Source organism: Mus caroli, chromosome 15 (genome assembly GCF_900094665.2).
Source record: "Mus caroli chromosome 15, CAROLI_EIJ_v1.1, whole genome shotgun sequence".
Lineage (NCBI taxonomy): Eukaryota > Metazoa > Chordata > Mammalia > Rodentia > Muridae > Mus > Mus caroli.
Window position 1 is genome coordinate 36104167 of NC_034584.1, and position 20442 is coordinate 36124608.

Consider the following 20442-nt stretch of genomic DNA (forward strand, 5'->3'; position numbering starts at 1 on the left):
TCTCTCTGTCTCTCTGTCTCTCTGTCTGTCTCTCTCTGTCTCTCTCTGTCTCTCTCTGTCTCTCTCTCTCTCTCTCTCTCTCTCTCTCTCTCTCTGACTGCAGGGGAGGCAAGACTCTTCAGGAAGGCAATGCACACTGTTTCATAAGTTTCGTGGGTACTTTCAGCTACTAGATATTTTCCTTTTGAGAATCTTTCTCTAGCGCAGATAGATTCATCTGTGTGGGTCTAGACAGCCAATTGGGTTTGTATTTTAAGCCTCATGAGAGTAAGTCTTGATCCGTTTTGACAAAGAAATTGCCAACTTTGTCCCTTATGCATGGATGGGAGTGCATTCTGCTCATATGGAAGGAATATTAACACCAGCACAGGAAACAGTGCTTAGAACAGGGGAATACTGCTCTCTCTGACATGGTCCCGTGTTGGGCAGGAGGTCCCACCTCTGTGAACCAATGTATAATTTTCTCAATATATCTATGCTAGTGACCATTGAGTTGCTTTCACTTGGCATTCAAAGTCTTGAACGCAGTGCATTTTGAACCATAGGTTTTATGTAGGAACCAAAACAGACATGTGAAGTGAAGGCATGTCCCCCTACAGAGAGTGTGTGTGTTGTGTCATAAAAATGTCAAGATCACACCACCTCAAGTGTGACTGGCAGGGAGTAATAATGTGATGGCACCCATGTGCACAGTATTCATCTCTCATCCCATGTTACTTAGGACAGGAAAGGACAGGTAAGTTTAAGAGATAGCTTCAGAGGAAAGAAAGTTAAACATAAAACTAGACTGTGATTGCAAATTGATGGATCTGACTTAGGAGTATGTCTTGAGCAGAGACATACACTGTTATAGTACTGCTAAAAAGCACAACCGTGTGCCTTCTTTTGGCAAGCCAAGCTTTACTAAGTCTCAATAATGGCAAGTGAATGTATTTCTATTGAGCATGTACTGTGAGCTCTTGGTGAAGCTCAGTTCTAGTCCATGCATGACTTCAAAAGACATAAACGAACTGGGATAAAACATTCACTCTCAAGAGAACGCAAAATCTAGGCTCTGGATTTCCTTCTTACAAGTAGAGAAAACAAGATTACCAAGTTCATTAGCTGCACTGAAAACGGCGCCTAGTTTCCAAGTACAGCTATGGATTTCAGGAAATAATAGGTTATATTTAAACTTGGGTAATTTCTCATCCGGCAGATTCTGGGTTCAATTAGGTATTATTTCAGGCAACAGTTGTCTCCAGGCTTCAACGTCCTCTTCTGTCAAATAAAAAGCAATGAATTCTTAATTGATGAATCTAATTTGGTGACTTCCAGAGAAAAAGCTAAAACTATAACTTGACCCAGGAAATATGTGAACATCTCATTCTTATAATTGAAATATTTATTGATTTTTTTAGGGTAAAAAATAATGGGTTTCATTACAAAATGCATGTACATCACTATGCTTTTCTCAAATTCATTTCTTTTCCTTTTCAGTATAAATATTTCTTCCTCCCCCTTCCTCTTGGCTTTCGTTTTACAGACTGATGGACGTTTCACTTTCAAAGGAGAGAAGAGATAACACTAGTTGTCAGCAATTGAGGTGGGGTATCATGGAGATTAATAGTGAGAACCCGCTCAATACCAGGTTTTGAGCGGCCTTTGGGCTGATTTGCTGGTCGGATTGATGCTTAGAAAACCCGGTCTCATCCTGGCAAAGGGACCGACTTCCTTCAAGAAAGGGCCGAGTTCCAGTCTACCTAGCTGTACTTTGGCCCCTACCCCTACTCCTCTCTCATAATTTCCCAGGCAGAGTTGGAAAGGTGGGAGCGGTGGAAGTAGAAGGCAGCAGGCAGGGAAAGTAAATTACTGTTCAGGCAACAGGAACAGTGCCTCCAAGGTCAGGCTGAGTGTTAACTAATTATGTAAAATCCTGCGGAAATAGAAGTCGGGGAGAAGCCCAGCCTACTCTTGTATTTAAGGAGATCTTTCCAGAGCCCCTTTTAACCCGCAGCCCCATACCATCACCCTTTGGCCAGATCATTGTATTTTGCCCGCCTTCCCTCATTTTTCGTTCTAATTCCACCAGAATAAACCTGAAAACTTTTTTTCTTCCTCTTGGTAAGTCAGTAGCAGAGGAGCTTTCCCATAATTTCAGACCAGTTTCTTCTCAATGTCTCTGTCTAAAGCCCCGAAGCTAGGGCTGCTGGGCAGCTCCGGGGACCCGGGGCGGGGAGGGGTGCCGTACCCCGCAGCCTGGAGTTGGGACTCTGCTCTGGCTACCCTGGCAGGTGTCTGTTCTTGGGGCACGGTTTCCGAGGGCAGGGGTCCGGCAGGGCGCCAGCTCCCGGAGCCCGAGAGTTCGCTGCGGGGACGCGCGGAAAGGGGGTGCGCTGGCAGCCGGTAGCTTCCTTCCGCAGGAGCTATTTTTAGCAGGGCTTCGCCCCCCCTTTTCCCGGAGCCGCCGGCGTGGTCGCCTCCAGCTCGTGGCCGTCGCTCTGCAGCTCGGCGCCGCCTCCCCCGCCGCGGATGGCTCTTGGTAGCTTCCACGCGGGCAGGTCCGGAAACTGAGCATGTCTGCAAGCGCTCCGCGGCCCCGGCGGCGGCGACGGCGGTGGGGGCAGAGCTGGGCTGCGTCAGGCTGAGCGCAGTCCGCGCGCGGCCGCGGGAGCGCAGTGCCAGCGCCGCCCGGCCCCACCGAGAGGGGCGCACTCGTCGCTACGGGGCTCGCACCGCTCGCCGCAGCCCCCTCCCGCCGACCCGCAAGTAAGTTTGTGCGGCTGCTGGGCGCCGGGGCGAGGGCTAGGCGCTGGGGGAGCTGGGGATGGCGAGCGGGAAGAGCGCCTGGACACCCGGAGAGCGGGCAGCCTTCTGCCTCCGGAGCCCCGCGCTTCTCCCAACCACTGGGCAGGTAGAGAGCTCCTGCTTACAAGGATGCTCTAGCAAAGGCTATGATGAGCAGACCTCGGGGGGTAGGACTGGCTCAGGGTTCAGGTGTGGGTCACTCTGGAAGGAAGAAGGACCGCGGATGAGGGAGCCGACCCGGCAGGCCAGGAGCGGGCTAGTGCCCGATGGGGAAGGGAAGGTTTGGAGAGCAGGGACCTGCCTGGGAACAGCCAAAAAGGGAAAGTGGTGTCCCTAGGACTGACAGAGGGTCAGAGAGCAAAATAGAAGGGCGGTGTGTCCTGAACCAGGATGACAGAAGGGAAGATAGATGGAAAGTGGGGCGTGTGAAAAGCGGATTTGTAGGAGAGTAAAGGACGCCAGTGGAAGGGTCAGTGGGCGCCTGATGGGCGGGTGAACTTGGTTAATTTGGGGAATCAGAACAAGCTTAGGTAGATACGGTGGAAAGAGGCAGATTTAATTCAAGCCTCCGGAGGGAGTGTGTGAGGCAACACGTTGTGAGAACCAGCGGGTTTAGAAAGTGGCCTGGAAGGGAGGGCTGGAAAGGTGATGAGGGATATGGGGGAATGTGAGCAGGGAGTGGGGTAGATTCATGCCTAGGAAACGGAGGAAGGGGGGTTGCAAACCTGTGCATAGGGTTGGAGGCTTCCGTGAGTCAAGTCCCTTGGTAGTGGTTTAGAGGTACTTCTCTGAGGTGCCTCTTCCATCTCTTATCTGGTTTGGAGGCTCCTAGGATCCTGGACAGAGATGAAGCAGGGAGGAAGGTAGTCACTTAAGGGGAGCCACCAGGGCTTTCCTTACCGGACGAAAGCGAAAATCCGGGTATCCGGGTTCCTTTTAAGCAATGTGGGGCTGGGTTTGTGCGTTACACAGAGGGGGAGTGGTGTGTGTTCTAGGCCAAGGGGATCCCTAGTCTCCTATGAGGAGGGGGAATTTGTGTTTTGGGCTGGTTAGTAAGGTAGAAGTCTACAGCATGCCACACGCAGCAGGGGGTGTACATGCAAGCGCTTTGTAGGTGCGTGGTGCCGGCCAGGGGTCCTCCGTGCTGTGCAGTTCGTCTCCACGACTGGGAGATCAGGACTCTGGATGTGGTCCAGGACAGGATTAAGGGAAACGTGCTTCCGCTTCCAGCATGTCTTCTGCCTCCTTTTGCTGGTTACATTCTTTCTGGCCCAGTGGTGGGTTTCCAAAGCCTCCCTCTGGTTACCTTTTATTTGAAACCTGATGCTGCTTGTCTCCCCTGATTTCTGTGCTTAGAGGATGCATCTCAGGCAGGGTTGTTCCCATCTTTCTACTCAGGGAAGGAATCTGAGAAGTCCCTGATGTCACAGGGGCTCTGGAATCATGGGGCCTTCTTAGAGGACATGATGATCATAACATCTGTGGATTCCGTAAACAGGTAGCTTCAAATGGACTGGGAGAGGCAGTGAGTAGGGTGGGAACAGTGACCATTACTTACCTGTGTTTTGAAGGGGGTGGGGTGGGGGGCTTCCTTTCAGTTCCAGGCATGTAAATCAATGACTTACGAAGGGAAAGACCAGATTAGTTCAATAAGCATCGAAAATTATGTTGCAAAATAAAATGTTCATTTGACTAGCAGAGATTTTACCCACCAGCTACACGAATCAAGAAGGATCTGCAGGTTCCAGGTTGAGAAATGGCATTGGTGGGTGTCACCACGACCACGTCTTCTCAAGCTCTGTCTGGCTGAGCATGGTTTGTTGGTGGGCAGCTTTTAAAACTGCACTGTTGGAGTAGGAAATGAAACTGAAGCAGGGGCTGGAAACCTGGGCCATCTGTGTGCACTAAGGACAGAGGAGGGTTCGACTTGCGGTCCCAGACTGCTGTTTCCGAGGATAGGTCTCTGATTATGTGTCATGACTGAGATGTTTAGCACATCAAATTGAGGGGTGTGTGTGCCCCGGTGCGTGAGTGCGTGTGTGTGTGTGTGTGTGTGCACGCGCTTGCTTGCTTGCTTGCTCATGTGTGCTTGGTGGTGGTGGTGGTGGTGGGGTGTCAGTGTTCAGATAAAGAGAAGCCAGAACTTCATTGAGGAGTGGGACGTGGGCTTTGTCTTTTCCTCTGCTTTTCTTTTCTTCTTTTCTTTCTTTTTTTGTTTTTGTTTTTGAGTTTTCACAGTCTTGCCTGACCTATGGAGCGACATAACAAAAAGAGAGTACTCATCTAGTGGCCAGGAGCTGCCCTTTTTACCTCATTGGCTGGGCCAGATTGGGGGAGGGGGAAGTCACTGTTTGAAAATATGTCTACTTTTATAGAGATCTGGAAGGTGGGAAATTTGAATAATAAGGGGGTATTTTTTTTTGCTCTTATCTTTCACTTCTACTACTGTGAGCTTTTAATTGATTGTATAAATCATATCAAAGTAAAATAAGTGATTGGTTTTTTTCCTTCAGAATATAGTTCTAATAAAACATAACTGTGTGTTTGTCTGCATTGAATTGGGGGAGTTGTTGGGGGAGGGGATGTCCAAGGAGGAGGGAGGGAGGGCTGGGAATGGGTGTTCAACAGAGACAGAGATAGGAGTCTGGAGATCTTGTGAGTGTGTAGAGGTGAAGGCTGCATTTATTTAATGCTAAATTTAGTTTGAAATAAGACTATCCTTCCTCCTAACGTCGCGCCTTTTGACTACAAAGGACTGTATGTGCCCTTTGGCTACTTTCTCCAGTTGAGAGTTCCGAAGTGGAGCATAACTTGACAACTCTTCTGAAGGAGTTGTCCCTAAGCATGGCTAAGCTTCAGCAAACAGTCCATGAAATCTGCTGCCCTACGGTAAAGGCATTAAAAATGGTGCGATGTCTCCCAGAGGATAAAAGAAATGTCAGTCAAAGTAGGAGAGAAATGATGTTGCCTCACCTCACTCCAGGAGTGGAAATGACTGATCGGCTTCGAGCACCGGGCCTCAGCTGAGGGCCTTCCAACAGAGGCACCCTAGCAGGCGGGGGAGACGTTGTTTGGCTTTCATCAACTTCGGGGAAAGGGTGTTATGGGCATCTCACAGGTTACAGCTGGGATTGCCATTAGCATTTGATGATGAATTAGATAGTCCCCACAGTTGTACGGCCCTGGATGTCAGTACAGATTAGAAACCAGGGCTTTCAGTATTCCTAGGATTATGAATGGTCCCTTTAAAAAGTGACCTGTGACCTCCACCACATCCCTGCCATGACATGTGCACACACAAAAGCAAATGGCTTTTTAAATGTTTCAAAACTTAAAAAAATGGTAGAATTTTTTTAAAGTTACATATTGCTTCCAGAAGTTCATCTCAGTAACAAACACTAATTTTGAGAGATTTCATTGCAAAATGGTACCGTGCCTCACACCTTATTTTAAGGTAATGGGATCTACTTATTAGCAGAAGCTTATTTTGGCGTTTAGGGTCTTGTAGGGTTGAAGAGATGGCTCAGAGGGTAAGCACGTGTGCTGCTGGCACAGTGGAGGTGGATTTGTTACCCCGCACTCATGTGGGGCTCACAACCCCTGTAACTCCAGTGCCAGAAGTTCTGATGCTCTCTTGTGCCCATCGTGGGCACCAAGCATGCTCATGGTGCACATACTCTCAGGCACATAAAACAAAAATAAACAAATCTTAAAAAAAGAAAAATAATAATAAAAACTTAAACTAGGGATTCCTCAAAAGCTGGTTCTATGCACATGTGACGTGACCCAAGCAAGCAGTTCTGACAACAGGACTATTCTGCACTGACTCACTAGGTCCCCTGTTGCTTTTTTAAAAAAAGAAAACGCTAATTTGTAAATTGAAATGAAAACAACAATTATCACTTTTTCCTTTCGTGAGTGATCGAGTAGAATCAGCGAGCAAACAGTTTTAGCTGAAGCCTCATGAACTATTCCGGGGAGAAGCTTTAGTGTCCTGATCTCTATACAGGAAGGTAGGAGACCCAGATCATTTTTCTGTATTTAGTTTCCATATTAAGCCAACAGAATAGTGTGTACTGTGGACAATAAGCTTTCCTAGTTAGCAGCACAATGCATTACCTAGGAAAGATGAACAATAGCTGGCACTCATTACTGAAATGAGATTTGGTGCTGTCCTGACAGAGCCTGCATGCCAGACCAAAAGCATTTACTAGGTAAGGGCTGTGCCATTACCACACCAAGGCCCTGAGTACATCCAGCTGTGCTCAAGGATTCTATTGCTCTCCTGGCTTCCCTCTATCAACACTGTTTATCATCTGTTGGTTTCTTTCCGATTCATTCTGAAGGGATCATTAAAGCCATCTCCTTCCTCCCTTGTTCTAATAGCCAGCACTTCGAGCCATTAAAATCCCAGAGGGATTCCCGCCCAGCAGAGACTTTATGCACCTCGCCTACCAAGTCCCTGGAGTCCTTGGTAGCCCCTCCCTCTCTCCTGTGTGTGCAAACAGAAAGCTCTCATCTCTGTCCTGGTGGAACACATTAGGTTTGCCTCTGCGAAGATGGCTGTGGGGCGAGCCCTGGTTTTCCACTAAGCCAGGCTTAATTTCCAGGCTGGCTTGCTGCCGCCTTAATTTGCTGAGTTCCTTGATATGGGTGTTGAGAGGGATAGATCTCCAAGAGAAAGCCCGTGAGAGCAGCGGCAGGCTCAGAATGGAGCCTATCCTTGCTGATATGAATGTATGGCAGACAGGATAGGAACCAATGGTAGGCATGTGTATCAACACAATTCAAAGGATTTGAGAGTTGACAACAGGAGACTGTCCGTGACTTGAGGTCTTTGGATTTGCAACAAACTGCCTTGTGCATTATTTCCAGTTTATAAAACTAAGTCTGTTTAGAATAATATTTTTATGCATGTCACAAAATGCATTTATGAAAAGAAACACAAGATGAATATTCATTTTTTAATTTGGAGCAGATACATAATGATTCTTTAAGAGACTTCTGAAGAGTTTCTGAAATGCAGAAAGCTAAAAGAATTGTTAAGGAGAAGGACTGTAGTGTAGTGTGTGTGTGTGTGTGTGTGTGTGTGTGTGTGTGTGTAGAAGGGACAGCAGGAGAGGGTGTAAGTTGAAGTGAAAAGGGTCAGATCTCATCTGTCTTTTATTTATCCTGTAGGAATGGTTATTGATTCTGTTTGACATCTGAGTGAGGAAAGATAGTTTTCCTGTGCGGATACTTGTTGGCTAGATCATGCCTGTCTGTTTACAGGTCTTACAACCATTGCATAGCAGGTAGTGTTTGTTAGAATGAAACAGAATTTCAAATAAGTTCTGTCCTGTGATGCTTGCAGTAGAAGTTTTGAAGCACACATTTTAAGGCCTATAGCATTGTGCTGTACTGTTTGGGATGAACAAAATGTCTGAAACCTGAGCATTTGATTTCTTCTGTTTGAGGAGTAAACTGCAGATAGTACCCACATTTACGATCGGCTAGGATGGGTTTTGAGAGACAGTGAGCTAGCATGGCAACTCTGCCTGTAGAGGCAAACATGGTGCCTGCTGACATGTCAATCATTGTACCAGCGGGAGGAGGGATGGCAGTAGATTTATTCAGTGTGTGCTGGCCTTGGTGAATTCAAGAGCATCAATAAGCAGATTTTAATATCAGTGCTGTAGCAAAGGCGGAGAGGATCTGTTCTAAGTCTCACTTGGGTTTATCATTGCTAAGACCAATGGATAGAAACTTATGGAAGATGAAGCTTTCCTTGTGGAAGATCTTTACCTTTGTGATCATTTATTACAAGGAACAAGGAGGCCGACACACCTCCCAAAGATTTCACCCTTCAATAGTATGCCTTTTCTATCCTCAGAATATTCAGGATGTGGTATTGTGTGCTCTCAGAATGCCTTATAAGTTTGTAATTTAGAGTTTCTCTGGCCTCTTAAAGAAGGCAAAGGCCTGGGCTGTGCTGTTTATCACTGAGAGCACAGTGGCTGGTGTTGACAGCAGCCCGTTTTATTCAAGGAAAAAATTATGCCCTTGACATTTGTCTGGACTGTCACTAGCTTAAAAAACAGAACTCAGCCTTCTGGATCGTGAACCCTGATTTCAGCATCTTTGATTTGAATAACTGTGTTGTAAGCAGACTGATAGATGAGCCAGAGTACTACCTTCACATTTCCAAGGAAAGAGGCACGAGGGCTGAGGCTGAGTAGATTTGCAAATGAACCTAGCAGTCCTTACCAGGTGGTGACTTCAAACTGGAGTCTTATACTCCATGGAGCTTGAAGCTCCCCGTCTTTAAGTGACAAACAGTTATTTTTGGTTATATATGGACTTGGTTATGGTGTTAGAGAAAGTGATTAAGATGATCAAGGACCTTTTTGTTTTATCTTTTTTGGGACGAATATAGTATTTTAAGTAATTGTATCTCAAAAGAAATATGAGGCTATGGATAATATTCTTTAATTACGACATTTTCATTTGAAAATTCAAGACTGGCACTAGTTGATAGTTGTCGTATTGTGATGGCTATGCTTTAGAAATTGATACAGTGTTATTGCTTTGTGTATCCTTGAAGAATTTCAGGTTTTCAAAATGCAAGTTTATTTGTCAGAGGTATCCTGTTAGAACTGCGCCTTCATTTCCTGGGTCATGATTAACATAGAACAACTTCTGCTGTATTTACAGGATTTGACTATATTAAAATATATCAAGGCTGGCATCATTAATGATGGTGTGTTTCTAATAATTTTTCTGGAGCTTTGAGATACATGGAGCCCCTACACATTAGTTCTCTTCTTTAGTAGACAACGCTAGACTGTGTGGGTAGGCACTGTGCTAAATAAATGTGTGTTGATAGCCTTTCTTTCATGAGATACTTGATTGGATCGCTCTTCTGTTTTCTGACAAAAGTCAGGAGATGGAGTCATTATATAAGCTATTAGCAAATAATAATTTATCCCTTGATCCTGACCCAACCTGGCTTTCAGTACTGCTTCAATGCTCCAATTGCAGTAAACATAGGCCCATCTATGGCCGTGTGTTCACTGCATGGAATACTTCTGATAGGCTGCTCTCTGACCTTGCTCTCCCTGATTTTGGTTTCCTTAGCTAGTTCTCTTGGGAAAGGCCATCCTTCCAAACACCAAGGTCGTGCGACTGATCAAATTAAGACAGTGGCAACACCAGCATGACAATCGCTGCTGGCTTTTAAGTGTGCACAAGCATATACAGCCAACTCGTGTTCCACTAAGGTTAATTTGTTAGGTCTTCATATATTAAAAAAAATTCACTTCTTAGTGGGATTATTGTGTAAAAAAGAAAGAGAAAAAGCTTGTCTGTTGCAGCTGTTTTCTAAGATAAAATGTGGCAGAACATTTTGAATTCATATATGAATGGACTAAAGCATTTTCATCGTATCTATTTTTTAACTCTTTGTATAGATCACATTGATGGAAAGTCATAAGTACACATCACACATTTGGGAGAAGAGTGTTGACCATGATAAATGGCTTTAAAAAATAGTTTGTTTTCCTTTGTTTCCATTCATCCAAATGAGTTAGTCATATAAATAAATGTAGCTTCCTTATTTTGAAGTGTTTCCAAATGGACTAGTACATTTCCATTTGTTTACATTTTTAAAGTTAGCACGGAGGCCACTATAAATGTGGTCTACTTGTGGTATGTCATTGTATCAGTTGGATTTTCCAACAGTTTCCAGTACTGAGGGGCAGGCTATTTAGCAATCAATTCAGGCTGTGCACATAGCTCAGTGGTACAGTGCTTTGTCACCGATAGAAGGCCACATGTCCACTCTCCAACACTGCAAAAATACATAAACAAATACATCTATTTAAAATGGGAATACTACAGAAATCACCAATTCATTTATTACCTGTTATATCATTTTGGGATCTTAAATTTTTTAAGACACTCAAGGCTTCTTCTTCTTCTTCTTTTTTAATACAATTAAGTTATCGTTAGAGCAAACTTTTAATGGGATGCTCTTTTTGGTCCATTCTTTAATAGTTTTAAGTTAGAAACCCTATTGAGGAGGTGCAACAGAGACAGCAAGAGGCCATTTACATGACGGGGATCTAGGTTTTAGTTGTCCTGAAATCAGAAACTAATTTCTAACAGGGCAAGAACCCATTTGTTTTACTGGGTCAGTCTCTTGACGTTTATCCATGCTTAGCTAACTATAATGCAGCTTATTATTATTATTATTATTGAATATCTTCTATTTCAGTCAAGATGAAGCCAGTGGAAAACTTAAAAGTTAGATAGTGACAATCATTGATTTCTAGAAAAATCAGACAAATTTGATCAGACCATATAACAACATTGTTCATTATTCTGTACATTGAATCTTACATTTCAGACTTGGTCATCGATTATTGTGAAAACTTTTTATTTTTATTTTTTTCATGATGGAGTTCATACATTATTTTAATAGCATTAACTGAAGTGAGAATTAAGAGTTTGCAAAGTTTGATGGGAAGTTATAAATTAATTTCTTAAATTTTCCATTAGCTTCTTAGATTGAAACACATAGTTTTGCTAAGACAATAATGAATGCGTTATAAAGTCTGCAAATGGTCAAACTTTTACATAGTTATTTGTGTTGTTTAGGGGAAGGAATAAAGGGGATGCCATAATCTGTAAATTCCTTAAGTGAATCAAATAGAAAACAGGAGATCATATATACAGAAGATCACGGTTATGATCCTTATGGTGGAGTTCAAGGAATTGGAGAAAGGATGAAGAAACGCTTGGCAGGAAAGAAACCCCATCGCAGATACAAATGAGTTCTAGTTGTGTGCCATCATCGGCTTCCTGGCCTCAAGACAGAATTCAAAGAGAGGAGCAGGGCAAGCAGATTCGAGCACCTTGCTTCTGTGGTAAATTTAGATGAAAAGGAAAACAAAGACATAAACCAATACTGATAAAACCTCCTAAAGAAAGCTTGAGTGTGTTATCTAAGTAGCTGTCTGGAAGGCAAAGACAACATATTCTCTCCCTGTGTCCTCCTGTGGATCCCACAGTGTAGATCCAGTGAGCTTCTAACCAAAGAATATTCATTGATTTCAGATACATCACAATATTTCTCTCTCCTATCAATACAACATATTCCTGGGGAGAGGAATTTGTAAGATTGGGCTTGGGATTCTTGGACTATGCAGAGTGAAGGTCTGGATCAAATTCAGAACTTATTTTTGTACAACTTGAGAAAGAGGGGATAGAGAGATTAAGCAAATCTAATGAGAGATCTAGGACCACAGGGCCTCAGACTGAGGCTAGATCCAGAGACCCTCACCATTTATACAGCTGTGATCATTACTGCCACAAGCTAGAAAGAACCTAGATATTATTGTTTTAGCAATGAATAAGCACATTATAGTGGACAAGTACGTTCTGTAGCCTAGATTGTTAGGTGAGAATGGGAGGGAATGTAGGGGATATTTCTGGGTCCATCTCTGTGCAGACGATCAGAGACATGCAGTTTCATCAAGGTGTGGCACTTTCAGAAAACAGAAAGGCTGGGAAGTCAATCACAATGGTTCTGTGGAAAACTGGAGTAGCTTAGCAGGATTATCAGGATACAATCCAAAGCCAGCACCAAGTAACTGCAGTCCTAAGGAAAATATCTGAGTTCTGTCTGATTTATTATTGTTATATGTCCAATGCTACTTAGAAGCAAGCAGTTTCTGTTCTAGAAGTTGAATGTTTTTATAAACACATGTGCAACTTTTTACAAATCCTGAGCTTACATGATTAGACATTATTTAAAGTTAAACATTCTTCAAGATCAAGCAAATCTCTCTCTCACGCAAGCTTTTGCATTGAAGCTGTCAGTCATGAGAAGAGTTTCGTTAGTAAATGAACATTGGTGGGGGGCAGGCTGCTTTCCTCACAGTTTACTAACTTCTTAATAGGATTTACTGTTTCATTATTTTGACTTTGGCTTATAAACCATACCAGTATTAATGTACATATGACTTTGTTACCAATTAATATCATATACAGTCATTTGCAGATATTTTCAGCAATCATTTATGTCCATTGTAGTGTTGAAATTATTGTTCATCCCTCTTGACTCTTGAACTCTTTTAGTTCAGGTTTCAGTGGAATAGTCTTAAATATTTTTTTACTACATGTGTATATACTCTGACACACATTAGTCCCTTTAAATTTGGGGACTTTCTGTTCACGTACTATATATGTCAGAGGTTATAGGCTCTAATAGATTGCTAGAGACATGCCAGAGTGGATGAAGAACTGGCCACAAGACCTCAGTCCTACTCTAAGAACTACAGACAACTAAGGAATTCTAAGAATTGGGGGAATTGTCTTCCCCAGGAAAGAACACACAATTTGTTAACCAATAGCAAATGGTCACCTAAAAACATGCATACAAGTAACATCATTCAAACTGAACAGGCAATATTTAGGAACATATATTTATAAGCATATACACTTATGTGTATAACAGTAATTTATGGAAAAGGAGGTCATACATTTGAAAGGAGGGGTATTTAGGGATGGTTGGAAGAGGAAAGAGAAGGAAAAATGATATAATTATATTATAATATACAAATAAATGATAAATCTCTTTCTTTGGCTCCTGGTGAGTTCTACTTGGTACGTATGAGTTGGGGCAGACAACCAGACCTATCAAGTGCTTTCACTGGTCACACATATGCCTGACCCACTGGGTCCCCTGCTCCATTTTGTAGGAAACAGTGCTCCTAGAAGGCACACAGGACTCGCTTGTGGAGCTGCTCATCACCTTCCCCATCTGGAGCAAGGGTTTCCCACCATCCCACACTGATGACTGTGGGTTTTGGAACCCATGGTTCAGAGAGAGGCTGTGTTGACAGGTATGTCTTAGTAGGTCTAACCTCAGATGTCTGAGACTCTCTAAATGACTGATGTGAGTGCTGGACCACATAGAACATGGCTATTTTTCTCTAAGTTTTGGATACAATTTTTATTTCCTCGAGCATTTGAAAAGCTAGTTTTGATTTTAGTGAATTCCTCTTCCTTTGCCACCGTCTCTATTATGCTACTTGTGTTTGCTTTTAACTTAGTGGTTCTAAGCACTATCATGCCAGAAGGAATCACATGAGTGACTTAAATGCCAGCAGAGAAAGTGGTTCAGGGAACGGGCCTAGGCCTCGGAGCGATGGGAAGGATGCTTCTCCCATGGGTTGAAATTCACATCATATACATATACCTGTGTGTGTGCTAATGATAAAAGATCTAGCTCTTTTTATTATTGGAGTCTTTATGAAGGCTTGCCTCTTTCGGAGCAAAATCTGCCTTTATTTAACTTTTCACATTGATCCAGGTCTGGCCATTACACCTTACAATTGTCTAGGAATTTCCTAATGTACTAAAATATGCTCAGACTGTAGCCATCTTGTTGTGTTCCAGAAATGCAGGTCATGGTGAAATCTGCCAAATCCAAATACATTTGGCAGAGATGTATTTACTGGGAGACAGAAGTGTTAAGCTGCATGGAACATTATTTAGCCCTTTGTACAGTGTACTCAAATCCACATAGCATCTTTCTAACAATTATCTCAGGTGCAGGTATATATTAGGCACATGGCAGGTGTTGTTGAGACAATAAAAGGCAAGGCTCATAGCCCCTAACCTTGGGTAGGTGGTACGTATGGGAGACATTAGTTGCATTTCTGGACAGATGCTGTGAGGGCCAAGCAGGTGGGTCCAAGCAAGGTGCTGCAGAAAGGAAAGCCTCTGTAGGTTCAAGGCTGCTTGGGGGTCAGAGGAGAAGAAGGCTATCCCTGGCAGAGAAGTAGCGTGGTGCATAATGAAAATGAAAGATGTTCTGAGTGCCTGGGATGAGTGTGAGATTGAGACCAAATGTAAGTTGGGGGAGGCAGTGTTATATAGAATAAAATCTTCTAGGCACAGTAGGGGATTCTGGTCTTTGAAGTAGGAAGCAACCTGTTTAGCTCCCCTTTACTGACATATAAATAATTGTATTTTCTAGAATAGCTTGAATTATGAAAGACAGGATGTCTAGTATGTTTTTGAAGGGAAGGGCATCATTGTTACACATTGCGGACACAATACACACTACACATGTGCATTTCTACAGGTGCGCACATTCACTGCTGGGTAGGTCATGACTGGCTTCAGTGCTAGAATTGATGAGAGACTTCTCTCTGTTTGCTTTTGTCTTCTTTGAGAAATTCCAAACTTTTAAGTTTAAAGAATGTCTAGTCATGTAAATAATATGTAAATGAATCACACACATATCTAATAACATTTACTTCAGATGTTTTACAAAAGAGGGCTACTAAAGTTATTCATGTATTTGCTTGCTAATTTTAGTTGCTTTAGTTCATTTATTTAGCTGAATTATATTATAAAAGGCTGGAGGGACTATTGTAATTGAATAAAAATGGCTTGAACACACAGCCTTTATTAGGGTTGCTAATATGGTGTGTATTTGAATTGATAAAAATTTGAATATTCTAACTGTGTACCTAAAGATATAGTCAAATCTGACCAAATATTGGTTTATATAAGAACATACTCAGTCAACACTTTGAATTAAAATAAAAAGTCTTTGAAACTTTTAGATCATTTAAGTAACTATGTAAAATCAAGTCTGATTTAATATACATATGTATGTGTGAGAGCGACAGAATATAGTCTCCAAAGTAGTGCCATCTCTGCCTCTTTTGTACTATTAAGTATTGGTATGTAGTAATAGCTCTAGCCTCATTATATTTTTCTCACAGAGAACCACTTTTATAATTTTAGGTGTGCTTTGCCATTGGACATTACCAAGGGCCATGCTGTTTAACCTGCCAACCATGGGAGTTCCCATATATAAACTTTCTGAAGTGCATGAGGTTAACATAGTTGTCAGCCTTTTTCTTACCCGGATCCTTATTACCTAACAAATAGCAGACATACAAAGCTTCTATAGATTCTGCATGGTGAGATGCATTGAAAGATTATGCAAGTGAAGATGTTCAGGGGATGACTGAAGCATTTGTAGTGATCTATGTCTGTGTGCTTGGCGTCTTTAGCAACAGAATGTCAACAAGATCTTGCCATCTATTCTCCTGAGGTTCCTTTTTTGATAAGGCACCTCCATGTGAATGTCTCTTTAATCAGTGTAACCTTTTATGAACAACTTTGGTCCATAATCAACCTTTTAAGTCCTCTGTTTGATGTGAGGTGACCTGAACCCTTGTCTCTTGTTACGAAGGGCTGCAGTGCAGTCTAAGCAGTTACTGTACTGTCATCTCTAGTTATGTGCGACTTGGTCAAAGTTGTCTACTGACATCTTTAAAGGATGATAAGAGATGAAACCTCTGGGAGTGGTTGGACATTAAAGAGATGCTCACGTTAACCTGAGGTTTTTAGCATGGTCAGGATTCTTTCTAGAGACCTTGGTCATCTTTCTTCTAGAATGGAAGAAACCCAAGGAATGTGAAGCTGAATTACAGAAAACCAGAACAAGCAACAACACAAACTCCAACCAGGGGCCACCCTAGCTGAGGCAGCCGTGACTCTAAATATTGGGGCTCTGAAAACACATTATTTTCCATTTCTGCTTAAGCTAATTGGGTTTCTGTTTCTGTCACTGAAAGAAAACATGAATTCTTGCTGTCTGTAGGCAAAATATCCTATGCTGTAGTAGCAGCAGGTAGGAGAGGTTTGGAGACACCACAATTTCTTTTGATTTGAGGCAGGAAGAGTTTTATGATGGGTCAAAGGATAGGGACACTTTTTCTGTTGTGGTTTCTTTAAGTGGCATAGAAAGCTTTAACAAAAGCTATCTACCTTCTGAGGCACTAGAATCTCAGATCCCTAAGACACAGAGAGGAGGAGACACTGTTGCCATGCATTAAGGAAACAAACATAAGTGATCACTTGCTGCAACCTAGTTACAGCCTTGCTGTTTGAACTCCTTGGATACTCTTAGCTCCTTTGCTATGTATTTTGCTCCTCTGCTATGTATTTGCCTTTCAAAAGAGGCATTCTAGGTCTTTTGCTCAACAAGTAAGGTATTATAACCCTGATAATGGCTCCTAACTTGAATAACAATATTAGAGTGACAAGCAGTAAAATAATAAAGGACAAATTATTTTCTTCATCCTATAATTGTAGTTACTCGGCAATGAAAAGCCATTTGTGCTCTCAGTAGGCCACCCAATTATTGTGGATACAAGTTCCTGATGCAGCTTCATTCTGTTTGGTATCCTAGGTATCAGCTTCTCTCAGGCATTTCCTTTGAGGATGGCAGGAAAGATACACTGGATGGTCTGTGAATGAGTGTTTCAAGTGTCCTGTGAGAGTTTATAGAATATGGAGGAATTATCCAGTACTCTCTCCCCAGTTGGCCAAAGACCTCCAGTGGATGCTCAAAACTAAGGACTACTTAGTCCAGTCTTAAACATTATGCAGACTTTTTTTCCTGTTCTTTTTCTCAGTTCGCTTTCCTCTCTCCCTCCCTCTCCTCTTCTCCTCCTCTCCCTGACCCTCCCTTTGCTCTCTTCTAAGACAGGGTTGAATTATTTTTCTAGAATTTCTTCTACTTCATGATCCTCCTGCCTCAACCCTCTAGTGCTGAGATCACAGCACACTCTATCAGCCATAGCCTGGCATTTTAATATATATGCATAGGTATGAAAAGGTTTACTCTAACTAAATTAACACAGGAAAAGTTTGACAATAGTATGTAACAGTAAAGTATAGCAATTATGCCAGGTACACTGTCATGAAAGTATGTGGTTTCTCTTTAGTTCTGGAATTTTCTATATTCTATTTTCAGACCATCGATTAACTGTTAACCATTAGAAAGGAAATTCTGATTATGGGGTGTCCGTGATAACATTTTGGGTACAAATTTATGCTAGTGGCTTGCTTTTAACTATTTCTTCCAGAAGAGAGACATAAAATTGGTATAACTTAGGACCATTTGTGGCTAAAAGGAGTCTGGGGTATGTAGGCTATTATTAAGACTCATTTTTATCTTAAACTAATGCTTGTTCTTATGGATAATTTCTGCTAAGAAGTGTTATAAGATAATAACTTACCTAAAAATAGACTCTGGTTACTAAGCTATAATAAGAAGTGAGCTGCATATTGTCTTTCAATGACCAGGAAACATAGTTTTTCAAGACATGTTATGAATAGTCAAACCCCCATTTCCCAGAAGGTTTCAAAATACAATGAAAAAAGGAAAACAGGTTTCTCTTTCCCAGGTAATTACTGGGAAAACCATTATTCTTTTTGTGGGGAAAATGGTGCTCACAAAAGGTCTGAGCGATGCCATGGGGGTAGCATGATGTTCAGTGGTGCTTGGTGAAGTGAGAACATAGCAAGCTGCCTTCCCAGAGACAAACAGAAGGAAACAAGCGACACAGGACAGCCTCAGCCCTAGGTGTGTGTTGTGTAAGCAATATTCACACACTATCTAAACTTGGGGGTTTGTTCACAGTCAGGGTGTTATTGGTTGTTGCTCACAGAACAGAGGCTCCTAAGCTGCTCCAGGCAGATGGAGTGCTTCCTGGTCTTACATGAGAAGTGCATGGAAGCATCACTTAGAAGCAGGGGAGTGTCCTGTGCATTTAGACCTGTCCTTTCCCTGAGATTTTCTACCAACAGCAAGTTGAAATGCGCTGTGGACACTTTCATGTACAGCATACCCTGGTGGCTGGCTGGAAACTTTGGGGATGGGGGGTCGTGTCGTACAAACAGATGGGGCTCCTGGGCAATTGGAATTTTACCAAAGGTTGTTAGACATGATAGAACTCAAGTCTGGAGTAGCTACCAAAGGGAAGACTTGTTTACGCTGACCGACATTCTAAATAAATGACATCAGTTGCAGTCAGAAGTATATTTTTAACATTTCCTTCCTTAGTTTTAGTTTTTATGCTCTATTGGAGTTATTCTCCTTTTTTTCTATTTATGCCACTCAGTCTTCCACCTTCTTCTGTAACTCCATTCCCTCTCAAATTCAGTTTATCATAAGTGTGTGCAAATGAATGTGAAAATGCATTTAGTGTTGCTCTTGTGTGTATGTTTTTAGGACTGACCACTTGTTATTGGATAAGCAATTAGGGAGCTCACTCCTTGAGAGATTTATTCTTCCCCTTTCTGCATTCATTGACTTCCTGTAGCTGTCCATCTAGGAGTGGGGCCTTGTGAAATTTCCCATTCATCTTGTCATGTCAACTGGTATTGTCATGGTTGAGGTTGTATTTCTGCAACCCCATTGTTTAATAGGGGCGGCTCCTGATATATGCATACATGTGTGTAATTGCGTTCATGTTTGTGTTTGTGCACATATATTTGCATATACCAGCAGATATCCTGGTCCTTTCAAGTTTTAAATAATTATGACACTGTGTTTCTCAGCCATCTGTATTAACTGAGAGCAGTTGAGTGATAATATCTCAGTAATATGAGACAAGGATTACATACCATGTGTAGGCCCTGCCTGGTTCACTATATAACAGTGTTTATGACTTCAGATAGATCTAGTAATTCTTCTTCTTGCTTGTTTAGCATAATCTGGAGTTTGCATGTGGTATTTGGCAAGGATCTGAGGACTTTATTATGTTTTACCAGCTGATCACTTACCTTCCAGTAAGTCCAGGTTTCTTGCTGAGTCAGTACCGAAAGTGTCCTTCAGGGTTTGTTTTTGTTTGTTTGATTGCCTTTGTTTGTGGTTTTGTTTGTTTATTTTTCCCCACAAGATGCTGAGCTTCTGTCTTAGGGTTTTATTGCTATGTTGACCACTGCAACTTTTATAAAGGAAAACCACTTAAATGGCGCTGGCTTATTGTTCAGAGGTTTAGTCCATTGTCAAGGCAGGAAGCATGGCTCACTGAGACAGACATGGTGCCAGAGAAGGAGCTGAGAGCGCCACACCTAGACCCTTAGGACGTAGGGAAAGAGTCACTGGGCTTGGCTTGAGCATTTAAAATCTCAAAGCCCACCCCCAGTGACACAGTTCCTCCAACAAGTGACACAGTTCCTACAAGGCCACACCTACTTATGATATCACTCCCTATCAGCTTAGAGGGCCCATTTTCATTCAAACCACCACAGCATCTATAACATCAAAAGTACCTGGTTCCATGACATGAGAACGCGGTACAGAGACAAAATGGTGCGTGAAACATCAGTCTTTTCCTTAGGGAAGGGTAAAGGGAAATGTCTCCAGTTTTGCACTGTACATGGCTCCACAACTTAGAGGAGAATGCAAGCCAAATGCTCTTCTGAGAAGAGAGAATCACAGCTCCTAGCTAGTGAACTCACAGTCTCAAGGTCCTCTACCCTAACCATGCTATGGCTGCTGTTTCTAGTGACAGTCCCCAGAGGTGCTTCTTTCATCAGCCCTTGCAGTTCATGTTCGCTGCCCATCATCAGGGAAGGTTCCAAACAGTAGTGTTTTCAAGGGTAACTTCCAGGTGATCTCCCTCGGGTTGTTCTGGTCAGCCTTAAATATACAGCCTCCTGAGAGTATACCCAAGAGTTGTTCTCCCAGGCCCTGTCCTTTCCTTTCCTTTCCTTTCCTTTCCTTTCCTTTCCTTTCCTTTCCTTTCCTTTCCTTTCCTTTCCTTTCCTTTCCTTTCCTTTCCTTTCCTTTCC

General features: G+C 42.6%; 1 protein-coding gene across 4 annotated transcripts in view; it reads left to right on the forward strand.

Annotated features, from left to right (window-relative positions):
- Positions 1 to 2608: 2608 nt before the first annotated feature.
- The window catches only part of Oxr1 (oxidation resistance 1), a 407897-nt gene continuing 390063 nt past the window's right edge, over positions 2609 to 20442 (forward strand). For 2 of the 4 annotated variants that reach the window (XM_029469691.1, XM_029469693.1), the window contains exon 1: positions 2609 to 2748. The gene's annotated coding sequence lies outside the window, so the exon portion shown is untranslated. Of the gene's footprint in view, positions 2749 to 2874; positions 2894 to 4194; positions 4286 to 20442 lie in introns of those variants that run through there. The other 2 variants (XM_029469692.1, XM_029469694.1) reach the window with 2 other exon arrangements.